Source organism: Triticum aestivum, chromosome 5A (genome assembly GCF_018294505.1).
Source record: "Triticum aestivum cultivar Chinese Spring chromosome 5A, IWGSC CS RefSeq v2.1, whole genome shotgun sequence".
NCBI lineage: Eukaryota > Viridiplantae > Streptophyta > Magnoliopsida > Poales > Poaceae > Triticum > Triticum aestivum.
Genome location: NC_057806.1, coordinates 681,553,675 through 681,579,213, shown reverse-complemented (window position 1 = coordinate 681,579,213; position 25,539 = coordinate 681,553,675). Strand labels below are relative to the sequence as shown.

The window sequence follows — 25,539 nt, the reverse complement described above, 5'->3', positions numbered from 1 at the left end:
TGTTGCTGCTGCTGCATGACCCTGAGCCATCGCATCCACCGCTCAGCAAATCGAGTGGAAACGGCGGCCGGCTGGCAGGGAACTCCAGAATATTACTAGTATCTACTGTCTGCTAGCGTGCGTCCGCGTGCAGATGAGGATCTCGAAGTGTCCGAAGTGCAGATCGATCGATCGATCCACCGATCACCATCAGTCCGGACTAGAGAGATGGACGGATGATTTGATCGGCTGATGGATGGGGGAAATCCAGCGCGTTGTGGCGAGTGGCGTTAGGCGGCCGGATCCAGTCAAAAGATGCCACCGACGGCGACGCTACGAGAAGCTACCCAAGCGGCGGGCGCAGGGCCTCCACACACGGCGCTTTCGGGGTCAATTTTCACTTTCAGGCCGCGCCCCACCACCCCACAAGCTCGGGAGGAGCGCATCTACCATTCGTTCGTTGGTTCGTTGGTTCGATCGACTTCCATCAGGCAGATAGCAGATACATGTCTCCGTGTCATCAACATCCCAGCAACATATAATATCTCGTCCACACGGCTGGCCGATGCGACGCGGCCTTGCGTATGGTTGGCGTTCATGTACGTGTGCTACGTACAACACGTGGTGGCTAGTTCGATCGAGATCGCCAGGAGGAAGACGAAGACGCAACTGACTTTGCTCCTGCTTCTTGCCGTAGAAGGCAGTGTATTGCCTGTCGATTTGCCCGATCCGTCGACTTCGACAGTCACTTTTGTACATGTCCAAACCATGCATGCCATGCCATATTGCCATGCTTTTTCTTCTGGTCCAGATAGCAACCCTGCACTGTACGCACTTGAGATGCTTCTTCACTCGACTGTGCAACACGTATCGTACGTCCATATCCAGCTAGCCTTTCTTTGCGCCCTTCCACAGTCGCGGCCGGCCGGCCTCGACCGGCCATGCATGCTTTCCAGGTTGCGCAGCTGAATCCAATTGCCAAAGAGTAAGAAACAGCAGCAGCAGCTGGGTATCCCTGGCCTGAGTAGCCATCTACAACGTAGCTACCAAAAGCGACACCGCTGGTGGTGATGATCGAGGTGACACTCTACCGGATGCACGCGGTCGATCGAGGAAACGCCATGACGAATTAATTATGTGCCCACCGGCTGCACAGTAACATCATGGAACATTATGGCGGAGCGGTTACTGAGCTGCTGCACGCTGCACCATGCCGGTCGATCGATGCTGTAGAGCTATAGCTGCATGGACCAGCGGTGGTGCGCGCAGCCTTTTTCATCTAGGAGTACATGCCATGCCATTGCCATGCTCAACCGGCGACACAGCCTGCCACATGCCCCGGTAGATTAGGTTAGGAACTCGAAGAAGAGGAGATTTAATATATTTTTTTTCAACTTTGTTTGGCTGCGCAATGCCAATGCCAATGCATGCCTGAGCCCGTCCATGCCTTGGTGTCTGGAAGTGACATGATTGCATGGGCCTGGCCGTGCTGTTCTGCTCCACCGGAATGGCAGCGGTTATGGTGGTATGGAAGCGAAGCCGATATTCTGCAGGCACAACCACGGTACAAGGAACACGACACCGATGCACTCTTTCCGTCAGTGAAGTATAGGCCTGTAGCCCAATCTGTAGTTTGGCCCAGTGTTGCCAGCAAAATAGATGATACTATACGTCCGGTTTTGGGAGTTTTTCGTCCGATTTTCAATTCTTCTTATCAGTGTTTAACTACGGTTTAGTGTTTCGGTTTTGGTTTTTTCACTTTCACTTTCTATTTTTATTATTTTTTCCCTTTTCCCTTTCTCAGTTTCTCATCTTCTTTTACTTTTTCCTTTTTAATTTGTGATTTTTTATTTAAATTTGTGTGCTATCCAAGTCGTGAGCAAATTTTATATTCAGGATCATTTCTCGAATTCACAAAAATACTTGGATTTGTGGAAAAAAATTATCCCTGTTAATTTTAGTATTCATAAATATTTATTAAATTTGATGAAAAATATTTAATTGTATTTATAAAATTATGAGCATATTTAAAAAATTTCATAAGAAATATTAATTTATAAGCATTCTTTTATCAGTGAAGATTTTTTAAATTCAAATGAAACCAAATGCAATAAAAAATGAATGGAATCAAACTATATTTTATTTAAAACTAACGAATTAAAATATACTCCCTCCGTCTGGAAATACTTGTCATCAAAATGAATAAAAGGAAATGTATCTAGTTGTATTTTAGTTCTAGATAAATTCTTTTCTATCCATTTTGATAACAAGCATTTTCGGACGGAGGGAGTAAGTACAAAAAATGAACAACAAAAGGAAAAGCTAATTAATTATGTGTACCCTACTAGAGCTAGCGACATGGGCCACCCCCCCCCCCAACCACACACACACGCACATACACGGTCATACGGACCGTCATAAGAAATCAGGCTATATTTATCACAATAAAGCAATGCATATCAATGCCCACGTAAGTCCAATTCTAGCCACCGCCAGAGCTCTTCCTCAACGGGGAGGTATCACTCACATATAGCGAGATAGTAGCTCTCCTTGCCCGCAACGCCCGCGCATAGCCGGCCCAGTAACGTGTTCCCGATTGCTCACCATCCCTCGCAGTGGCGTAGCCAGCCCAATACACCAGGGTGGTCCATTAATAAAAATATTAACATAAGTTATTTATTTTTTAAAAAAATATTTATTTTACTACATTATATACAAGCTATGGGGAAATTCCAGGGTGGTCCATGGACCACCCTGGCCACCCCCTAGCTACGCCACTGATCCCTCGTGCACTTCAATCATTGTGTTCGGCTGCTATAGGTCCAGTTTGGTTTTTTTTATGCAGTTGCTCAATTTTTAGTTGTGTTTTTCTTTATTTCTTTTCTCTGTTTTTTTGTTATGGGTTTCATCGGGGTTTTTTGGTTTTCACTGTTTCACATGGTTTTCTATTTATTTTTCTTGTTTTTTCTTTTTAATTGTTTTTTTCGTGTTTTCTTCCATTTTTTATTTTTTTTATTTTCACTATATCATCTGCTTGTTTGGTCTGTAGGTTCTTCTTTGGGTTTATTTATTTCTTTTATGTTCTCATTTTCTTTTTTCCTACACATGTGTACACGTCAGGACCAGTTTTTATGCATGTTTACATTGTCTAAATACATGACTAACATTTTCTTAACATATATTTTATTATGCCTATTTTTATATACATTATACTTTTTTATACAATGTAATTTTTTAGTAAACGTTCAATATTTTTCAAATACTTGGTTAACATTTTTCGATCAAATAAATGTTTTAGTGTCCACAATTTTATAAATATTGTATATTTTACAGATACGTCAGCAAAATTTGTTATGATGTTAAAATAAATAAATTTGTGGTTAAATATTTTTTCCAAATATATGTTTTGATGTCTAACTTTTTTCACACACAATATACATTTTGTATACACCTGACACATTTTCCTCCAATAAATATTTTGATGTCTACATTTTTATACATATACTACACTATTTGGGTATGCTATAAACATTTTTTATACACATTAAATATTTTTTAAATACATGATTAACATTTTTCAAACACATGTTTTTGAACATTTTTCCGTATACCTGTTAAACATTTTCCCAATAAATGTTGAAACACTTTTTATAACTATGCTAACAATTTTTACACCATAGTAACATTTTCAAATACATAATTAACTATTTTCAGATATATATTTGGAAATCTACTTTTTTCATACACGTTGTACACATTTCATATATACAAGAAAACATTGTAAATGTTTAATATTTTTCAAATGCATAAATAAATGTTTTGAATGTTTTTTACTATGTGTTAAATATTTTTTTCAAATTCACGGCTTTTATTTTGTCTTAAGTAATTTTAAGTTTCAAATACGATAAAACTAACTTGTGTGCACCCCAACTGAGCCCTACTGCTTATCGCGAGACATGGGCCACCTAGTCCATTTACGAGCACTGCAAGCGAGAATGGCTTCCAACTTGCTATAAGAGAGGTATAGACACGCCCCTTCCCAAGGCCACGACATCGGTCCCCCCTCCTCCTCCCCGCCCGACAACCTTTTCGGAGGCAAGAGGAGTGGGGACCCGTCCGTCTATTTTTTTTTCTGTCTACAACAACAACAACAACAACATGAAACTACATGAAACTACTTGAAACTACTAATCAAGTATAGCCATATTAGCTGGCCATGTATCTTGTTAGACAGAAAATAATTTAACAATTATTTTTTTGTTATAATTTATTAGCATATCTGTATAAAGATTACTGGTACTTTTGGAAATCAGATTAGTGCACTCCCAACTCCTGCAAAGACAAGTTTCTCTCTTCTTGGGTTGGTCACAACTCTCCATCCCTAGGGGTACTCCTACATCGTGGTGGTGATTCGAGACAAAATTTGAGGGCGTCTATATTTACAAAATTGTTTAGATGAGTAGATGGAGGCCTGTTTGGCCATATCCTCATCCAAAACGTGTATACGCAACCGTATCAAGAGCTGCTAGAGATGCTCTGAATTAGCACAACTACGCCAAATAAAGCAAAATGGAGGGGGCACAATATTCTGTAAATCATCACATAGAAAAGTATACAGTGGATAGAGGGAAACATATAAAGAGCACACAACCCACAAAGTAAAAAAAGTTACAAAACACCATCGAATAACCACACAGAAAACCCGGGCCACTCCAAGGCAGGGATGGCTTTATTTAATACGGCTAACTAATGCATGCATCTTCACATCAAATGGGCTCTTGTGTGGTTTCAAATTGGAAATTATAGTTGTTCATACCAGTGAACAGGCCGTCGTCCATCTTGTAGGTAACAACCTCTCCTGTGGTCAGAATGTCCCTCTGAGTGTAGGAGAACGGGACGTCCACAGAACCCTGAGTCACAGCCGCTCTGATTGTCACCTTGGTCATCGGAAGCACCACAGCCTGATAGGAGGCCTCTTTTGACGCCGTTGTCTGAATGGATGACCCCCACTCGTATTCTGAGTTGAATTCAGTGGATACCTCAACCTTCCCTTCTGCTATGACCGGGATCCCGGCTCTTAACTTGGCAGTGACACCGATCTTGAGGCTAACAGTCGAGCTCCAGGTCTTGGCCTGCGTCTCCTCGTATTTCAGGGTCAGGGTCTTGGCATGTAGTTCGTTGGTGTCATTGGTTGAAGTCATGCTGGGATAGGTAAGAGGCTTCTCATCGTAGATCCTAGCTTCGGAGAGCTTGAACTCCACGCCATAGATCTCTCGCGAAAGTACGGCTTCTTCCACCCGTAACCTTGCTTCAAGTGTGATGGTATCGACGGCGGCGTTAAGGCAGCTTGTCTTCCTGTCTGCAGTTAGCCTCTTACAGTACCTGGAGTTTCCCAGGTTCTGGAGACCGATGTAGTCGGGCAACATGACCACCCTGAAGAGCGTGTCACGGTCTCTGCTGCTGCTGTCGGCGGAGTCAGCCCAGATCCAGTTGGGGCTGAGCCTCCAAAACCTATTGAAGTGGTTAGATTTTATGCGCACGTTCCCATTAGCGCAGTTGGGGAAAATAGTGTTGACCACAGTTGAATCTGCAATATCAGATGATGAGAATTCCAAGTAATTGTGTTTCTGGATGATCCTCGCCCGGAGGTACATGTCATTGTCGCCTTTAAAAGCAACGTATTTGGGGAGTACCAATTGCTTTGACAGATCAATGGCGGAGAAATCATGAAGAGATTTCACTTGATCAACTGCTTTTTCATGCCCTCCAGTTCCCAGATGCAGGTAGGCTTCTTCAGTTGTCCCCTTTCCTTGGTCATATCAGATTCAGAGCTTGTTGTCTGCTGGGGACGGAAGAACCTGCATGCATGCATTCCCAGCCTATTAGAACGAGGACTACTAAACCAAGCAGATATCGGTGTTGATATTTTTTTTCTTTTTCTTTTTCCTCCAAGACACTACTCGCTCTGTGCCATTATATAAGAGTGTTTGTAATGTCAAAAATGTATATTATGTTATGGGACGAAGGTAGTAATTATTAATTGATTCTATGTGGAGGCTTCGTCCAGTACAATTTTAACAAAAAATAATAATGCTCCAGCACTATAGACAGAGTGAGTAGTAGATATAGAATGATTGCTAAATTGATATGTAGATACAAGAGATGGATGATACTATACGTACCTGATGGATAGATTATTGTCCCCGTCCGTGAGAGGGACGGGCTCAAAAAGCGTGCATGACGGCTTGGACAGGTCGTCGTCCGGTTCATTGACGATGCCGATGGTCCAGTGGCCGCTGCCTTCACCGCCATGTTTGGCCACCCAGTACTTGTTGTTGTGGCAGCACCTGACGTGCAGTAGCCCGTCGTGCTCCTTGGAGGGCTCCAGGTAGAATCTAGTGTACGGGCTTGCAAGGACATCGACGTCATCGGCGCCGTCGCTCAGCTCCTCGAAGAACCTGTCTCCGCCGCGGCTCTCCTCGTTGCCTGCATGCACGCTACCTAGGTACTTGCGGGCATGCTTTGATCGGAAAGCAACGCATTTTGGCGAACCCGTCACTGGAAACATTTCTTCATGTGTGTGTGTGTGTGTGTGTGTGTGTGTGTGTGTGTGTGTGTGTGTGTGTGTGTTGTGTGTGTTTGCGTGACTATCTACGTTGTGCATAGTAGCTATATATACTGCTGCCGTGTTGCCGCTTAACGTATACATGCAACTCACGTGCGAGAAAAACGAGAACATCATCCTTTCCTGTACAAGTTCTATGAATCCAGGGGACCAACCTCATCCTTCCAGATCTCACCTAATAATTCATTTTCTTGGTCACGGACCATTTGGCACAAATTATTGCCATTCAGCAGAGTAGTTTCCTCGTTTTGTGCGTGCGCAAGGGATCTATCTACGAGTAGTACGAGTGCCAAAGTGATTTGGAGCGGCTCAGCTGGCGCGGCGAGGCAAGAGCAAATGACAGCGCATGGAGCAAGTCGACACACCGGCCGTATTATTTATACATTTCTCTTGTTGGTCCTCCACTGGCCCATCCACATGGGTTGCGCGCCCTCTCTCCCCTCTCACTACAAACACGTTGCATGCATGGCTTTCATAGGTGGTTGGAGAGTTTTCTTACGGAAGAAATGGATCAGGGTCATAGGGGTTCACTGCTAGTACAATCTCTCATAGCAGCGGTATTATGTATCTTCCGGTGTGCGTTTATTGTGCTATTTATCTTCTTGATGCTTCATTTTCATTTTGAGCAAATAAAATTCATCATTTGTCAAAAAAAAAAAAACATATAAGCATGTGTATGTGTAATGACCAATCAAGAAGTTTCTGCAATTCACTGAAGAGTTTTCCTATGAAGAGGAAACTGGATCGGGGCCATAGGTGGTTCACAGTAGCATCTCTCATAGCAGCGGTAAAACATAATTAAGTTCTAGGATTGTCCTAAGGCAAACAAGTTAAAGTTTGACCAAGTGCACAAAAATGTGCTAATATCAAATACTCCCTCCGTTTCAAAATATAGCGCGCCCACGCTTTTTGAGGTTCAACTTTGACCATAAATTTAACCCACGAGACCGACTGCGGCGGGATCAAAAATTATATAATTAAAAACTTTTTTTGAATACGAATTCATTGATATAATTTTTTCGCCCGCCGCAGTCGGTCTTGTTGATTAAATTAATGGTCAAAGTTGAAGCACGGAAACCGAGGACGCGCTATATTTTGGAACGGAGGGAGTATATGAAATACAAAATATATTTCATGATGAATCTAATAAAGAAAGCCTGGTGTTGTAGATTGTTGCAGGAATTTCACGGCAATACTCATGATTTGGGGATTTTGTGGAGGCAAGGCACATGTGGAAGATCTAGGAACGGGAATTAACACAGTGGAGTTTTACTCGGGCATGGGCCCCCTATTCTAGTGGTAACACCCTCCTACTTGGATGCTTTTCTCTTGTTTGAGCTAAGTGATTACAGAGATATTGTCTCACATGTAGACTTAAGTAAGTATGTCTATGTCTCGCACCATTTTCACCTTATATACTATGGTGAGAAGGTGGAGTTACAAGGGTTGTTAAGAGCCATGATGTAATAGCGGCCATAATGGCGGCAATTACTAGTGGCATTACCATGTCGCCATAAGAGTCATCTTGATGGCGCCACAGGTAGTGTTTGTCTTGATTGACCACGTCTTGTTCCAATCGGATGAGCTTCACGATGCGCTGGGGTCGTTGGTCATATTGGGCCGAACCCTTGTCATGGGCCTACCTCGGGTGATCCCTCCGCTAGTTGCCCCTGAATCCTTCAAGTTCTTGGGGATGGCACCGGCTCCTCGGACGAGGAAGGTTGTTGTGGGGAACCCGGCTGCAATCATTATCAAGTTGCCTGGAGACAGGCCTTGATGGACTCGAAAGAGTATGTGAAAAAGGTCAGAGATAGGCAATTTGTAATAGACTTAGTGATATCCAATAAGCTCAGCGGGGAGCTTGGCGTGTGGCTTGTCCGAGAACGTGTCATGAACTCCAAGTGATCTTTGAGGAATGCCTAGGCTTATCCGAGTGGGTCATTGTCAGTCATGGACATGAGGAGGTGCGTTACTTGAAACTTCATCTTCAGAACTAAGCCATCGGACTTGGGCATTAGGTTAGGAAACCAACTTGTATTGTTGAGGATGATGAGTCTATATTTTGTCGTGTCATTGTCGAGTGATCTGGAACTCATGAGAGTCGGTCATCGGCACTGTGTCCATGAGGGTGATGATTTCCAGAGTGAATTGGTTTGGCGTAGAGCTAGAAAACATCATCGAGCTACTTTTGTGGCACAATAGATCCCCCACCTGGTTCGTCAACTACGCATCTCACCGTCTGATCCAGTCGAGCTTTTAATCCAAGCGACTCTCGGGCTCCATGACGGGTCATGACCGTCAAATGGAATCTTGACCATAATATCCGATGATGCAGAAAACCATCAGATCCCTCGGTAGGGTACCTGGCATAGCTGCATGTCATAGATCGGAGGTCACAAGGGGAATTTACCTAAGTTCGGGCCTCCATTGTGGAGTAAAGCCCTAGGTCTTTCTTGTTGTTGTTTATTGATGGTGGGTATACCTCGCGAGAGGGATTATAGAGAGATGTATGATTCTACCGAGAGTTTTTTCTGCGAGAGTAGATGGGAATAATGAGAACCCTAGCCTCCTTTTATATACACGGTGGGGTCGGGCTTGTATTTTACAAAGAGAGATGCAACCTAGGTCACCGTCGCCATCATCTTGGGGACCAAGCTGATCCAGGGACATAGGGTTTTCTTACGGAAGAAGTGGATTGGGGTCGTAGGTTTTTTTTCGAAATGGGGTCATAGGTTGTTCACTAGTACAACCTCTCATAGCAGGGCTAACACATAAATATAAGCATATGTATTATTTCGGGTGTGCGTTTATTGTGTTATGTATCTTCTTATTGCTGCATTTTGAGCAAATAAAATTCATCCTTTGTCAAAAAAATATAAGCATACATATGCTTATACTCATCCTTTGTCAAAAAATATAAGCATCCTCACCAATCAAGAGGTTTCTACAATTCACTAGAGAGTTTTCCTATGAAGAGGAAACTGGATCGCGGCATAGTTGGTTCACTAGTGGCATCTCTCATAGCAGCGGCAAAAGATAAATATAAGCATACATGTGCGTAATGATCAATCAAACAGTCACGACGGAACAAAGCTTATGTTGGGATCACGTCATATAGGCAATGCATACATAATTCCATTACCATTAGACAACCTACCATTGCATCTAATGGTTAATACTTCATTGAAATTGTCTGAAACCCTCCCGCATGCTTGTTGGCCATGAGAATCTAAGTGGTCTTCTGGTGAACTATCCAGCTGGTCAAGTGCAAAAAGTGCAATGGAAACAACCAACGCACACGGCTGGTGTGTTACCTGTCCACAAGGAAAAAAGAGCGACAAGGTTCATATTTGATTGTTTGTAGAATGGGAATTGATTACCCAAGAAATCTTTGGTAAAAAAAAGAGTGAATTCACGTCACATAGTAAGTAATAAAATAGCGCATTGTAATAGGATCATCCATAACTCATTATCGGGATAACAAGTCAACTATATTTTATCCTTAGTGAGGCAAATCCGACTAAGTTTTTCACTCTCTCATTGTCACCAAGAATACTTCACAAATAGGGATCTACTCCATTTAATATACACCACTTCATGTACATATATTTCATCTAAACTGGCCAAAGAATAGACTAATTAATGAAGCATAGAGTTTGTAGGTTTATATTTCATCTAAACTATACATATACAACTTTAATTATCCGACAACTAGTACTCCAAGGATTATCGCATGGTTCGTAGGTTTTAGGCGCCCAGATGCAAGGGTTTGTAGCAAGGGGTAAATTTCCCCACAATTGAGGAAGCAAGTTATAAATCCGTAGGCAACACCCCTACCCTCATTCAAGCAACAGTTAGAAAGAAATTAAGAAACTACTTGTGGTCCCAATAGTTCTAACGAGGTTGTAAGTCTCACTAGCTTTGCGAGTTGCAATAATTTATGATCCTAGAATGTGTTTGGAATTATTTGGTATCTTCATAATAATTAATTGTAGAAAATAAAAATGCATGTAAATGTAAGTTGGAGAAGCCCTTGTGTATGAAAATTGGACCATAGTTTATAGGATCACTAGTAGCATCTCTCAAAACAACAATGACACATAAGTAGAAGCGTAGGTATGTGTACTGATCAATCAAACATTCATGAAATATTATAGCTTATGTTGGGATCATGGTATATACCAAAAAGGATTTTGCCCCACTTTATAGATAAAACAACCTCCGAACATAGAACCAACAGGATAAAAATGAAAAGAAAAAGAAAAGAAACATAAACAACAAAGATACAAGATGCTAAAGAACAACTAAGAGGGTCTACAAACACCATGGTGGAGTGAAACCCTACATCCTGATTGTTCTTGTTTATTGATGGTGGGTATAGGATTATAGAGAGATGTATGATTCTATCAAGAGGTGTTTCTACAGAGTAGATGGGAATGAGAGCCCCCTAACTTCCCTTTATATACACGGTGGGGTCAAGGATTTTTCAAAGAGAGATGTGATCTAGGTCACCACTGTCATCATCTTTGGGACAAATCTCTCTGGCTCACTGTCAAGGACGTCAAAGGATAGATGTCCCTGGATCTAGGTCCCTGATCCAGGGACATCTATCCTTTCCTCCGGGCTTCCTCATGTCCTCGGGTACATGGTAGGCCTGGCAGGTGATGACCCACAAGTATAGGGGATCAATTGTAGTCCTTTCGGTAAGTAAGAGTGTCGAACCCAACGAGGAGCGGAAGGAAATGACAAGCGGTTTTTAGCAAAGTAATTTCTGTCAGCACTGAAATTATCGGTAACCAGTAGTTTGATAATAAGATAATTTGTAATGAGTAAGTAACGATAACAAAAGTGCAGCAAGGTAGCCCAATCCTTTTTGTAGCAAAGGACAAGCCAAAACGATCTCTTATAATAAGCAAAGCATTCTTGAGGGCATACGGGAATTTCATCTATTCACTTTCATCATGGTGGTTTGATTCACGTTCGCTACTTTGATAATTTGATATGTGGGTGGACCGGTGCTTGGGTGCTATTCTTACTTGAACAAGCCTCCCACTTATGATTAACCCCCTCACAAGCCTCCGCAACTATGAAAGAAGAATTCAGATAACAATCTAACCATAGCATTAAATATATGGATCCAAATCAGCCCCTTACGGAATAGCGCATAAACTAGGGTTTAAACCTCTGTTACTCTAGTAACCCATCATCTAATAACTACTCCAGAATGCATTCCATTAGGCCCAAAGATGGTGAAGTGCCGTGTAGTCGACATTCACATAACACCACTAAGGGAATCGGAACATACATATCATCAAAATATCAAACGAATATCAAATTCACATGATTACTTGCAACATGACTTCTCCCGTGACCTCAAGAACAAGGGCAACTACTCACAAATAATATTCATGCTAAAGATCAGAGGGATATTAAATAGCATAATAGATCTAAACATATAATCTTCCACCAAATAAACCATATAGCATCAACTACAAGATGTAATCAACACTACTAGTCACCCACATGTACCAATCTGAGGTTCCTGCGTTGAGGCGCAGCAGTTGACTGGACATCTAGGGGTAAAGCACTGTTTCGGTGCGGGCTGCGCGAGCGGTACCAAATCGAGGCAAACTCTGAATACTAGATATGACCCAAAAATAACAGGGGTCAAGGTCGGCCAGTGAGACGATGGGGGATAAGCTTCATCGTCGAGAGGGAAACAGCCCGGATCACCAGCTAAGGCCCCTAAATGACCGCTCAGTGATAAAGGAGGTGGGGGTGCAAAGACAGCCAGGAGGTTTGCCTAGAAGCAGCCACCCTTTAAAGAGTGCGTAATAGCTCACTGATCGAGCGCCCTTGCGCTGAAGATGAACGGGGCTAAGCGATCTGCCGAAGCTGTGGGATTGAACACAAGAGATGAACTATGAGATGGTTTTGTTGAAGATGTTGATGAAGATTGGCCTCCCAAAGATAAGAGGGTTGTTGGTGATGACGATGGCTTCGATTTCCCCCTCCAAGAGGGAAGTTCCCCGACAGAATCGCTCCGCCGAAGGGAAAAAGTGCTCCTACCCAAGTTCCGCCTCGAGATGACGGCGCTCCATCCTGAAAGTCCTCCCATTATTGTTTCTAGTTCAAAAGACCTTATATACCAGAAGATGGGCACCGGAGGTGGGCCAGGGTACCCACCACCCACCAGGGCACGCCTGGAGGGGGTGGCCCGCCCTGGTGTCTTGTGGGTACCTGGCGGCCCCCCTCTGGTAGTTCTTTTCTCCAATATTTTTATTTATTCCAAAATAATTCTCCGTAAAATTTTAGCTCATTTGGAGATGTGCAGAATAGCTATCTTTGACATAGCTTTTTTAGGTCCAGAGTTCCAGCTGCCATCATTCTCCCTTTTTGTGTAAACCTTACATATTATGAGAGAAAAGGCATTAGAATTACTCCATGTGTTATAAAGCATAAAAACACTATAAATAATAGTAGGAAAAGATGATGCAAAATGAACGTATCAGCAGGCCTACTACCGAGCTCCTTGAGGTGAGCCACACTCGGTGTATGACACTGTTAGTAGCACCAGAGTGCATCAAAGGTCACACAAGTTGTTCTTTGAGATCGTCAGCGAGCTATTTTCTTCGTAGTGCTTGGTCTTTAAAAGATGCCCCTTGGGAAGCATGGCGCTTCAAAAGTCCTATGGTGGATGGCCTACAGCAAGGATTTGGGAGTATTCGTGTCACGGGTGGTGCTTCTAGACGGAACTCGTAGGGAACCAGAGCCCTGCTCTGTGCGGACCAAAGATTCGTGCCTCTGCCTTGTCGAGTCTTGTCAAATTGGTCAGTGGACCATTGGTTCTCTTCTGTCATGATGAGGGCGCATGGAGTTTCACATCCATGTCACGAGAAATGCCAACAACAGGAGTAGTGGGACGTGTGTTGCACCATTAAACCCAATTGTTCAGTGCTTACCGCCGTAACTATAAAGAGGAAAAAGAGTCATAAATCCCTCATTTTGCCTTCCTTTTCTTCTTCTTCCTCATGTCTCCGTTGAGCTCCTTGATCTCCACCTTCATCAATGCTACATATGTGATCTTTGCGCCCCTGGATTCCTCCCCCAAGCTTGAGGGGATGATGAAGCCGAAGGCCGGTGTGTCCCGAGGCCATAGGAAAAGCTCTGTTTAGGCGACCCGGGCCGCCGAGTGGAAGCGGGAGAGAGATGCCAACAAAGAAGAAGAAGACCAACAAGACCACCGGCAAGTGGTTTCCCTCAGCCGCCTCAGAGGTGGAGGATAGAAGGCTAAAGACAGGGGGTCGTTTCCGGAGAACTTGGCATATCAGATACCTGCAAAGGGAGAAGTCCATCCAATGTACGCCGGCTCCACCAAGATTTTTTCGATCATGGGTTTGCTTTCCCCTACTCAAATTCATTCCGGGGCTCCTATTTTTCTTTGGTTGTCAGCTTCATCACTTGACGCCAACTGGAATTCTCCATGTTGCCAACTTCATTACCTTCTGCGAGTGCTATCTTGGGACAGCTCCTTGCTTTGAGTTATTCCACCATCTTCTGCATTCTGGTGCAGATGAATGGCATGGAAAGGCCATTCGTGCCCTCGGAGGGTTGAGCCTTCAGCTACGGCCGTCCTCCAAATTCTTGTTTGTGTCATCTCCCAAGTCTCTGCGAGCGTGGCACCAGAACTATCTTTATGCCTCCAGCCTCAGTAGCAGCCTGCCGGCCTTCGTCGGTGGAGCTACAAGGCGACTTCGCTCCTGGGATTCCCTTGACATCCTTTCTAAAGACACCCGGTTGCTTGTTGATGCCAAAACACGCCTGAAGACCGACGGCTTGGAAGGGATCCACATCTTGAGGACCTTGGTGCAACGCTGTGTCCTCCATGTGTGAGCCCTAGAGGCGCTGATGTATTCATACAAGGGGCGAGAGGATCCCATGCGGGTTTACCCTCATGAGCTCGAGAAAGAGGAGGTCCACATTGGATTAGTCTTCTAGCTGGCCTGGATGCCGATGCGGTTTCCATGGAGGTCGAGGTGGAGCCCTTCTACCATGACGCTACCCCCAAGCGAGGTACGCTTCTTCTTCGTCGCTCTCTTTTGGGCGTGAATGCCAAACTTCGTCTTCTGAACCCTTTCTCTGTCTCGTAGTGCTTTGCAGATTTTGCCGCTTTTTGATCGAAGCCCTCGCTTCCGGGCCAGGAGCTTGACCCAGTCATGTTGTGGCTACTGGAGCCCACGCCATTGGAGGTCCCGAAGGCGGGCAAGGCCTCTCCCAAGAAGAGAGGCATGGTTGTTGCGACCTCCATAGAGGGAAGAGGGACAACCGAACAACGAGGCCGCCCTTGTTGACGATGTTACCCCTCCTCTCGAGGATAGGGCGAGGCTGCCGCAAGTACCATCGGCGAGGTCGATGAGGCAGCCTTGCTGGAGGAGGTCACCATGTTGGAGGAGACAAAGGAGACATTGAACAGGCCAGGGAGCAGTGTTGAGGTGGGCTCCACTGGTCCTGGCACAATGGGCGCGTTGCCATTGGGGGTGCCAAAGTTTCGCGAGCCCATGGGGTGCCGGAGCCCCCTTCTACGATCCTCATCCTGGTGGACGTGCCGCCGCCGCCGAGGAAATGAAGAGCTCTCCTGGCAGGGTCCCGTAAGTTTTCAGTTTCTCTAGCAAGTGTTCGTTTCCTTTTTCACATGCATATCTTGATCGTTGTCTTGTGTACTCTTAGGGCGGGACTAAGGGCATCTCCAACGCGGACCCGTAAACCTCCCTCAACCGTCCGGATTGGGTTGTCCGGACCGCAGAAGCCAACTAACATGGCCCTGTATCGGTCTGCGGAGTGGTCCAGACGCGATTTCTCCCGCAAACCGGACACAAAAGTGGGGGAGGTTTACGAGAGTCTATACCGATCTCAAGCCCATTTCTGACCGGCCTGGCCTACCAAAACCCCCTCACCCCTCCTGCGCTTTTTCGGCCAGCGCTGCTCCAGAGTGTTAGCGCCCGCATTCATTCCCGCCCAGAGCAGACGCGGCCGCTCACTGGCGCCGGCATTGAAGCGGCGCGCCGGCCGCGGCGCTTCCCGACACAGGCGACTGTCGTGCGTTCAAACGACACGACGACCGCCCGTCGCCGGTCTGCCGCCCGCATTGATGGCACGCCGTTGCAGAGGCATCTCCTCCTGTGCCACCCCTTCGTTTGTCTACCACCCACCGGTGCTATATAAATCGCTGCCCCGGTGCCCCGGTCATAGCCATAGGCATCCCTCTCCACACCACTCCCCGCCATGGATCCCTCCGCGTCCAGAGCTCTCTGGGACAGGCTGACGTTGGAGCAGAGTCGGCCATGGCCGCCATGTTGGGGAATGTAGTAATTTCAAAAAAAAAATCCTACGCACACGCAAGATCATGGTGATGCATAGCAACAAGAGAGGAGAGTGTTGTCCACGTACCCTCGTAGACCGAAAGCGGAAGCGTTAGCACAACGCGGTTGATGTAGTCGTACGTCTTCACGATCCGACTGATCAAATACCGAACATACAGCACCTCTGAGTTCAGCACACATTTAGCCCGATGACGTCCCTCGAACTCCGATCCAGCCGAGTGTTGAGGGAGAGTTTCGTCAGCACGACGGCATGGTGATGATGTTGATGTTCTACCGACGCAGGGCTTCGCCTAAGCACCGCTACAGTATTATCGAGGTGGACTATGGTGGAGGGGGCACCGCACACGGCTAAAAGATCAACTTGATCAGTTATTGTGTCTATGGGTGCCCCCCTGCCCCCGTATATAAAGGAGCAAGGGGGGTGCGACCGGCCAGGGAGAGGGCGTGCCAGGAGGAGTCCTACTCCCACCGGGAGTAGGACTCCCCCCTTTCCTAGTTGGAATAGGATTCGGGAGAAGGAAAGAGAGAGGGGGAGAAGGAAAGAGGGGGCCGGCCCCCCTTGCCCTAAACCAATTCGGTTTGGGCCTTGGGGGGCGCCCCCACACTCCCCTTGCTTCCCTCTATTTCCACTAAGGCCCGTGTAGGCCCATTAAGCCCCCGGGGGGTTCCGGTAACCTCCCGGTACTCCGGTAAAATCCCGATTTCACCCGGAACACTTCTGACATCCAAACATAGGCTTCCAATATATCAATCTTCATGTCTCGACCATTTCGAGACTCCTCGTCATGTCCTTGATCACATCCGGGACTCCGAACAACCTTTGGTACATCAAAACATATAAACTCATAATATAATTGTCATCGTAACGTTAAGCGTGCGGACCCTACGGGTTCGAGAACTATGTAGACATGACCGAGACACGTCTCCGGTCAATAACCAATAGCAGTACCTGGATGCTCATATTGGCTCCCACATATTCTACGAAGATCTTTATCGGTCAAACCGCACAACAACATACGTTGTTCCCTTTGTCATCGGTAAGTTACTTACCCGAGATTCGATCGTCGGTATCTCAATACCTAGTTCAATCTCGTTACTGGCAAGTCTCTTTACTTGTTCCGTAATACATTATCCCGCAACTAACTCATTAGTTGCAATGCTTGCAAGGCTTAAGTGATGTGCATTATCGAGAGGGCCCAGAGATACCTCTCCGACAATCGGAGTGACAAATCCTAATCTCGAAATACGCCAACCCAACAAGTACCTTTGGAGACACCTGTAGAGCAAATTTATAATCACCCAGTTACGTTCTGACGTTTGGTAGCACACAAAGTGTTCCTCGGTAAACGGGAGTTGCATAATCTCATAGTCATAGGAACATGTATAAGTCATGAAGAAAGCAATAGCAACATACTAAACGATCGGGTGCTAAGCTAACAGAATGGGTCATGTCAATCACATCATTCTCCTAATGATGTGACCCCATTAATCAAATGACAACTCATGTCTATGGTTAGGAAACATAACCATCTTTGATGAACGAGCTAGTCAAGTAGAGGCATACTAGTGACAAACTGTTTGTCTATGTATTCACACATGTATTATATTTCCGGTTAATACAATTCTAGCATGAATAATAAACATTTATCATGATATAAGGAAATAAATAATAACTTTATTATTGCCTCTAGGGCATATTTCTTTCACACCATTGCTGCCGGCAGGCAGCCAGAGGACGTGCAAAAGGAGGACGCCTCCGACGACGAGCCAGCGTCACCCTCTTCTTCCTTCGCGACACCCTCATCGGTGCATTGCACCCTGACCATCGGCTAGGCCCGTGCCCATTGTATGGACATGGTGCGGGAGGAGCAGTTCCGAGAGGCGCAGGTCGACGCCAACTACAACCACGACCTCCTCTAGGAGCATATGTAGGCAGAGGAGCAGGTCGTTGCCGGCAAGGCGGTCGCGCCGGACGCGGACCTGGTGGAGCAGGAGGCGCTGCTTGAGTCCTACCGCTCCGCCCGCGAGATCCGCCTCGCCCGCTGGTGGTACCGGCAACAGGTGGCAGAGGTGGCGGCCGCCGGCAAGGAGCGAGAGGACGACGCGGACGAGGCGTTGTTCTACGACACCGACAACAGGAGGCCGCACCTCGGCGCCACAACCACGAAGAAGCCGGCACGTCCGCGGGCGCCGCCGGCAGCGAGGAAGAGTAATGCATGGTAGGTCACCGCCGCTCAAGTCCCAAGAAGGCCATCGCTCCTCCCTATCCGTCGACGCTAGCATGATGGGCTCAGCAACGACGGCCAATTAATCGCTTGGCGGCGACATCGAGGCGGACAGCTTCCCTTTCCGAGGCTCCGAAGGCGGAGCTGAAAAAGGTGAAGCTTCCGTTCTCTTGATTCATGGCCTGAGACGAGGACCAGGCGTCGGCGATCATTTAGATTAGCCCGCCCAGAACCGCTTTCATGTATTTGTAATGAAATATGTCATGTTTACGTGAAATCTAGTCGTGTTTTGCACGATAGTTGTTATAAAAATGGCCAGTCCACGGACAGATGCGGCAGATTATTTTCGGGTTACCATGCCGTAAGGTCCGTGGCTCCGACGGCAGCCTCCACGGTCGGTGTTCAGGGTGCGCCAAGGGATTTTTTGTCGAAAGAGACCCTCTGCCCACTGGGATTGACAAAAGAGACCCCTTGCGGACGAAATTGACAAAAGAGAACCCCTCACTAGTGGCGGCAGGCGCGGCAGGCGACACGTGTCACCTGCCGCCACGCCGTGAGGCGGCGGGCCCGGCCGCCACAACAGGAGGCGGCAGCCCGGTGAATAACGGTGCGTCCACAGGGCAGCACAGGCCAGCGTGCCGCGACGGAACGGGCCGCGCCAGGCGGGCCCGGCCGCCACCGGGTGAGGTGGCCGCCGCTGCCGCTGTCGCTACTCGGCCGACAAGGCCTGCTGCGCGTGGGCCCAGCAGGTGGGCCACGCCGCCACTAGCTGAGGCGGCATATCCTGTGCTGCTGCACGCGCGACAATGCGCAAACGGCGCTGATTTCGAGGTGCGATGCTGATTTCGAGGCGCGAGCTTGATGGCTGTGACTCCGACGCGCGGGAATATGGATGCTTTTGGTTCTTTCGCCTGGGAATCAATCCTGCCTTTGCTTCTTTTGCCTCAGCGGATGCGATGGCACTGGGATCCGAGGCTACGGAAAGCTGTTGTGCCGACACTACAGGGATCGTAAATATCGCCGCTTAATTTTCTCGCCATCATTTATCGTCTGAGCTTATAAAAGGAGACACCGAGGCTCTCGTCCATCCATCCTCAAAATCGGCAGTGCGCAAAGTGTGTAACACATTTTTTCAGTCGGTATGAGTTTGCCTTGCTCGGATCAAAGCATTAGGCCGAGGAAAATGAAGAATGCAAGTTTGCCTCCGGGGGTGGCAGTCCTGCGGTGTTGGTGTGGCGATCTTTGCAAGGTGAAGGAGGTGACGGATTTTTCAGATTGGTTGGGCATGAAGTTTTTCATGTGCGCCAATTATGAGGAAGATCCTGCCGTAGCTATTTCAGAATACGACAAGCCTCCGGTATGCTTTAACCATCACGAATAGATATTGTTGGTATTTTCATTGATTCTTTAGTAACATTCTTGTTTCTTGTTGTAGTCTCCTCCGCCTCTGTGCATGTACTATCATTGGATTGACACGGAGAAGCCGGCTTGGGCAGTGACTGAGATTCGTGAAAGAAGTCGCCGTGCGTGAAATAGTTTATTTGCGGAAGAGCGACGCGAGAAGGCGGAAGCTGAGGAGAAAGCAGAGCAAGAGAGAGAGAGTTAAAAGAATACTATGCGGAGCAACACCATTTTTTTAAGGAAATGGGAAAGAAAAACAGGGAAGAGGCTCGTCGCATGGAGGAGCAGGAATGACAGCGAAAGGAGGCTCGTGAGGCGGAGAGGCAGAGAAAGAAAGAAAGGGCTCGTCGGGCCAAGGCAGCAGAAGAAGCTGGCGATGGAAAAGGAAAATATCCACGTTGGACTCAGTAGATTCCTGTGGTAGTATTTTAAATTTCGCAATCATTTGTATCTTTATTTCTGCAGTTTAATGTAGCTTCATTTCAGTAGTTAAATGTAGCTTTATTTAAATTCTACGATGTATCTTATTTTCAGTTGTACCTTGTCGTGTTGTATCTTATTTTCAGTTGTACCTTGTCGTGATGGAAAAAATATATAGTTTTAGAATAAAGTAGTGGCATTTTCTTTCCCTCCACTAATTATCGAGCATCGTGCAACAACTATAAAATGAAATTAAGATAGAACATAATGCCTTACAATAAAAGAGTACAAACTAATAATGCAAGTACATCTGAATTAAACGGTACAACTGGAATACAGCTTAAAAACTACATGAAGGCATCATCGTCATCCTCCGTCGATGCAGAACTCTTGCCCTTCGAGGATGCAGAACTCTTATCCTTGGATGATGAAGAACTCTTGCCCTTCGAGGATGCAGTACTCTTGCCCTTGGACAATGCAGAACTCTTGCCCTTTGACGATGCAGAACCCGGAAGCGGCGGCATGAAGATATCATCTTCGTCCTCACTCTCCTCAGTCCATAAAAATGGATGGTTTTCTGCAGTCCTTCTAAAAGTTTCACTCTTCGGCTCCACAACCTTCTTCCACCTTGCATCCAACCTAAGAAGTTCTTTACGTACCTCCTCATAGGTCCCTTCAGGCCACCCAGACCTACGTAATTGGTGAGCTTGGGCTTGTTACAAGTGCACTCACAGGAGGTTGAGCCAAGGGTGACAGCTTGCTTTTTTGATCCTCTGTGGTGACCCTTAACGTACTTGGCTCACACATTGACCTCCCACTTATTCCTAAGTGCGTCCACTTTCCTGCAGCCATGACTTTGGGACTTCTTTGCTTTCTCATCCAGATGTCTTTGCATCTTCTCGGACCATGGCTTGTTCAATTCAACTTGTGCTTTGGCGACGGTGACCCTGTCTGCAAAGTATGACAGGGTCCGGTTCCAAGTTTCTTCAATTAGGGCTGTGATAGGCAGTGCTCGCACCCCTTTAAGAACACCATTGTACACCTCTGACATGTTGTTGGTCATTATTCCATACCGAGCCCCGGTGTCGTGAGCCTGCGCCCACTTCTCCAAATGAGGGCAATTCTCGGTGATCCACTGGCTCAAATTTATGGCCGTCCTACGACCCCTCCGGTCTTCTCTCTGCGGCAAGGCCGCGCGGTCGATCTCACCATTGATACCTGCCCATGTCGCATTCATTTTGGCTTCAGTTTTTTGCATGCACATCCTCTTGAATAACTTGAACCAATCCTTATTTTTGAATTTGGAGTAAAAGTTTGCTGCCAAATGCCTCATGCACCACCTTCCCTCTAGATCGGGTCAGCCCCACTCTTCTTCCGACGCCTTAATTATTTCAAGAGCGCTTAATAATCCAGTGTTGCGATCAGAAATGATGCAAACACCTTTACGCTCTTTCACGACACCAATCTTCACGCAGCTCAGGAACCACAACCAGCTATCTTTGTTCTCGCTCTCGACCAATGCATATGCAATAGGAAGAAGCTGATTATTTGCATCCGCTGCAATCGCCACCAATAGTGTGCCCTTGTACTTTCTAGTGAGAAAGGTACCATCAACAGATAATACCGGGCGACAGTGCCTGAAGGCTTGTATAGTCTGGGCGAATGCCCAGAATAAGCGGTCCAGGATTAGCTCACCCGGGTTCATTGGGTTTGGACGTTCTCTCCACCAAACTTGAGTCCCCCTATTAGCACTTGCTATTTGATGAAGCATTCTAGGGGCATAAGAATATGCCTCCTCATAGGTACCATACAAGTTCTTGAATATATTTTCCTTCGCACGCCTAGCCTTGCTGTAGCTAACAGGGAATCCAATTAGATCATCTGCATCTTTTTGCAGAGCCCTAACACTAATGTTGAGACTTCCCTGCACAATTGTTTCCATCGTCTGTGCCACAAATTTTGCTGTCACATTGCAGTGATCTGAAAGAGTCCCAGTTTGCTCACAGGTATGCTCCACTATTTTTGTGATATGCCATGACTGACATACCCCAGGCTTCAGTCTAGCGAGAACTCTTCCGTGGCAACCTTTCGCGGTGTGGATGCATATGACCTTCAACTCTTTTTTATCAGACTGCTTCACTCTATGCTGGCGGTGGATGCCGATTGCATAGCTACCCATTGCCTGGTAAGCAGACTTCTTATCTGGGAAAACTTGCCCAACCTCCAGGCTTCCCGCTCCTAGGCCAGAAGAAGAGTGAAATTCGTTGGTGATGCTCATATCCTATAAAAACCCAGGTTGCAGTGCCGCCGCGACCGCCCTCTGAGGAGGAACATCTTCTTCTCCGCTTGACTCCTAAGACGCAGAAGAATGATCATCATCATCTAGCGCCTCCGGCAATCCCTCCACGTGTTCGCTCATGTCAACGGCCGCCGACCAATATCCTGTGTCATACACAGGCTGGCCGCCCGTCGGTTCCGATGGGCCGATGCTAGGGGCTGATGTGATGGCCAACTCGACCTCACCACCCCTGCTACTGCATCCGGCAACATCAGTGACTGAAATGAACTCCACATACACCATCGGCTGACCATACATTGAGTTATTGGGATTGCTTGCAAACCTCATGTACGACCCCCACGACCGATCACCTGTGACAGGCCGCAAACCCCAACGGGCAACTGTCCCATCATTTCCTCCGTCAACGACGAAGGCCTCCATTGTCATTTTTTCCCCTGCATCCCTGGGCCAAACACCGCTCGGATGCACCTTCTAACTGCTGCGTAACCCACGTTGACCATGTCTCTCACTACAATTGTAGTCGACTCGCACAAGGACACATCCACCCCGAAAGGACCGTCGCGTAAGACGTTCCCATAGTACACTACTAAATTTTCCATAGTACCTAACCACCATACATTTTTACATTTCAAATAGTTAGTAACTGAATATTTAGTAATGATGACAACATTTACATATCATACGACTAAAATAATAACCGTATTTTTGTTACAAATATTTGGTTTGTTTCTAGAATCATTTGCGTAGACTTTAAGAGTTTGGTTAAAGTGTATTTAAAGATCTATTTTTTCTCAAACTCGTCTACAAGAGTAAAAATGACTATTAGTACAAATTAATTTTCTTACAACAGCCACTAAACATAACAGTACAATAATAACATTTTAATGTCATATGAGTAAAACATTTAATTTCTTCCGGCTTTATATAATTTTTTCATAGCATACGATAGCAATTATTTATTTACAAATAATAATATTTGCAGCGGCATGCACATTATTCACAATAGTACATCAATATAAAAAATATTAACAAAATTACGGTGTCATTTTATACCTTGGCTTCAATATGGATGTGCTTGAGAATGCAATTAAGAGTCCAAATAGTTCGAATAAATTTCCGTCGCCAGTACTATATGAACTGAGTCAACCTATTATCACATGAACATCAATATTACACACGGATTTTTCTTTCTGCTATCAAAAGTATGAAAATAGCACTTGCATGTATGTGGTCATCACCTCAAAAGGGACAGCGAAGATAGAAACACAATTTCTTCAATCACGTCATCTCCTCCTTGTTTGCTACTAAGATGAATTATTTTATCTAATTACATACATCATCAAGTACATTAGCACATAATCTTAACATATAAAATTTAGATTATTGCGACATAACAAAGTAGACCTACGCTTTCTAACTATAGACTTATTAATAAACATACCACATGAAATAACATACCACATGCAATGAACAATTACTGTACACGTTTTTTTCCTAATTACCGTATTAAGATTTCTCGCATGTCAATACTAATGGATGCACCTAACATAGATATAACATGTTCAATCTACTCTTCTAAAAAAAATATTATAAATGTTGTATTTGTCGTCTGAAATTATTTCTAACCTCTACGCACTAACATTGCATAGCTAATGACGGGCTAAAAGACTAACTAATTACCATCGTGTATGCACAAAAAATTACACGTATTGCAAAGCTCATACCTTGATCTTCAACTTCGTAGTTCACTTTCGCAATGCAAATCCTACTTCTCAAGCTCTAAATGACTCCAAATGACTCCTTCAAGTGCTAAAATTATGCCTAAAACAACAGAGAATACACACTTAGGAACTAATCAAACAGAACAAAAACATCATGCATGTGAACGAAACCAACAAAAATGGATAGATCTTACCTTAATCTATCTTTTCTTCAACTTCATCATCTTCGAAATCCAACTCCAAATCGACCAAAATCACGAGTAAAAGTGGCTAACAAGTTTTCCTTTCTGTCTGTGTATGCGCTTAGAGAGAGCAAAGAGGTAGAGAAGGCAACCAGAGATATGCGAGAGAGAGAGTGTATGCACACGGAGCCGCGGATGTGCGTTTAAAAAGAAGAGGACCACTGTATTGTCGGCAGAACTAGCCAGAACTCACCTACCGTGGCATCGGATTCCAGCATCGCGGTGTCTCATCACACGCAGCAACAACAACGCTCTCGAGTGTGCGGCAGGAAAACACGCATTGAAAACAGCACGCCTGAGTGCTGTCGCTTCGGCTGGAGAAATAGACGGAAGCCAGAATCACGCACTGCTTTAATCAGTATCGTCTACGTAGCAATCAGTACTACAAAGTTTAGGCGGGAATCCGATTCTGGATCATCGAAACTTGTGGCAGAAAGCAAAACAAGGAACTGGGGAAAAGCAGCGCCTGTGAAAATCTGCGCCCACCGGAATCAGCGCCGTTTGCGTCGTTGTCGCGCGTGCAGCAACAGGGTCGCCGCCTGCTGCAGTGGCGGCCTGGCACACAGGCGGGGCCCGCGAGCATCACAGGTTGTCGGCCCGCGCCCGACAGCGGCAACAGAGGCCGCCTCGCTGGGTGGCGGCATGGCCCACCAGGCCTGGCCGTTCCGTCCCGGCTCGGCGCACTGTGCACAAACGGTTATATCCCGCGCGGCCGCCTCCTGCGGTGGCGGCAGGGCCTGCCTCCTCCTGGCGTGGCGGCAGGCGCCAGGTGTCGCCTGCCGCGCCTGCCGCCACTAGCGAGGGGGTCCTTTTTGACAATGTTTTTGACATGTGGTCTTTTTTGGCAATTCTGTTGGCCAGGGGGTCCTTTTGGACAAAAAATCGCGCCAAGGACCAGCAAGAGACCCTAACGGAGGTCGCTCCACCTGGCGATGGTGAGGCTATTAGCTTGAAAAAGAAAATCTGCCCTGGTTTATATTCAGAGGGCTTCTGACCTCCTGAATCTTGATAGTCTGAAACAGCGCTGTGGCAAAACTGTATGCACTGCCATCCGAAACATCTAAGCAAATATATGCACCTCAAGAGAAGGCCAAATTTCCAGTCCATCAGGCCCTCCACTATGTAGGCCAAAAGAGGTGCCAAATTCAGTTTGCAGGCATTTGGCATCGATGCCCTTTGCCAACTCGGTGCCCTAAAAAAATTTCAGGGCATCGGAGCATGCACTTGCTCCGGCGCCAAATCTATTC

At 46.1% G+C, this 25,539-nt stretch overlaps 2 long non-coding RNA genes and 1 pseudogene across 2 annotated transcripts; 1 reads left to right on the top strand and 2 right to left on the bottom strand.

The window, feature by feature from the left end:
• Nucleotides 1–4,611: 4,611 nt before the first annotated feature.
• LOC123108377 (uncharacterized) lies at nt 4,612–6,583 on the bottom strand (annotated as a pseudogene).
• Nucleotides 6,584–9,465: 2,882 nt separating this feature from the next.
• Nucleotides 9,466–24,383, bottom strand: LOC123105953 (uncharacterized). The gene is made up of 5 exons (XR_006451110.1): nt 24,245–24,383; nt 24,054–24,150; nt 23,568–23,652; nt 23,383–23,476; nt 9,466–9,918 (listed from the first exon to the last, which is right to left on the bottom strand). It is a non-coding gene; the product is annotated as an uncharacterized lncRNA (long non-coding RNA).
• LOC123105954 (uncharacterized) lies at nt 13,553–16,026 on the top strand. The gene is made up of 3 exons (XR_006451111.1): nt 13,553–14,677; nt 14,755–15,252; nt 15,332–16,026. It is a non-coding gene; the product is annotated as an uncharacterized lncRNA (long non-coding RNA).
• Nucleotides 24,384–25,539: the final 1,156 nt, after the last annotated feature.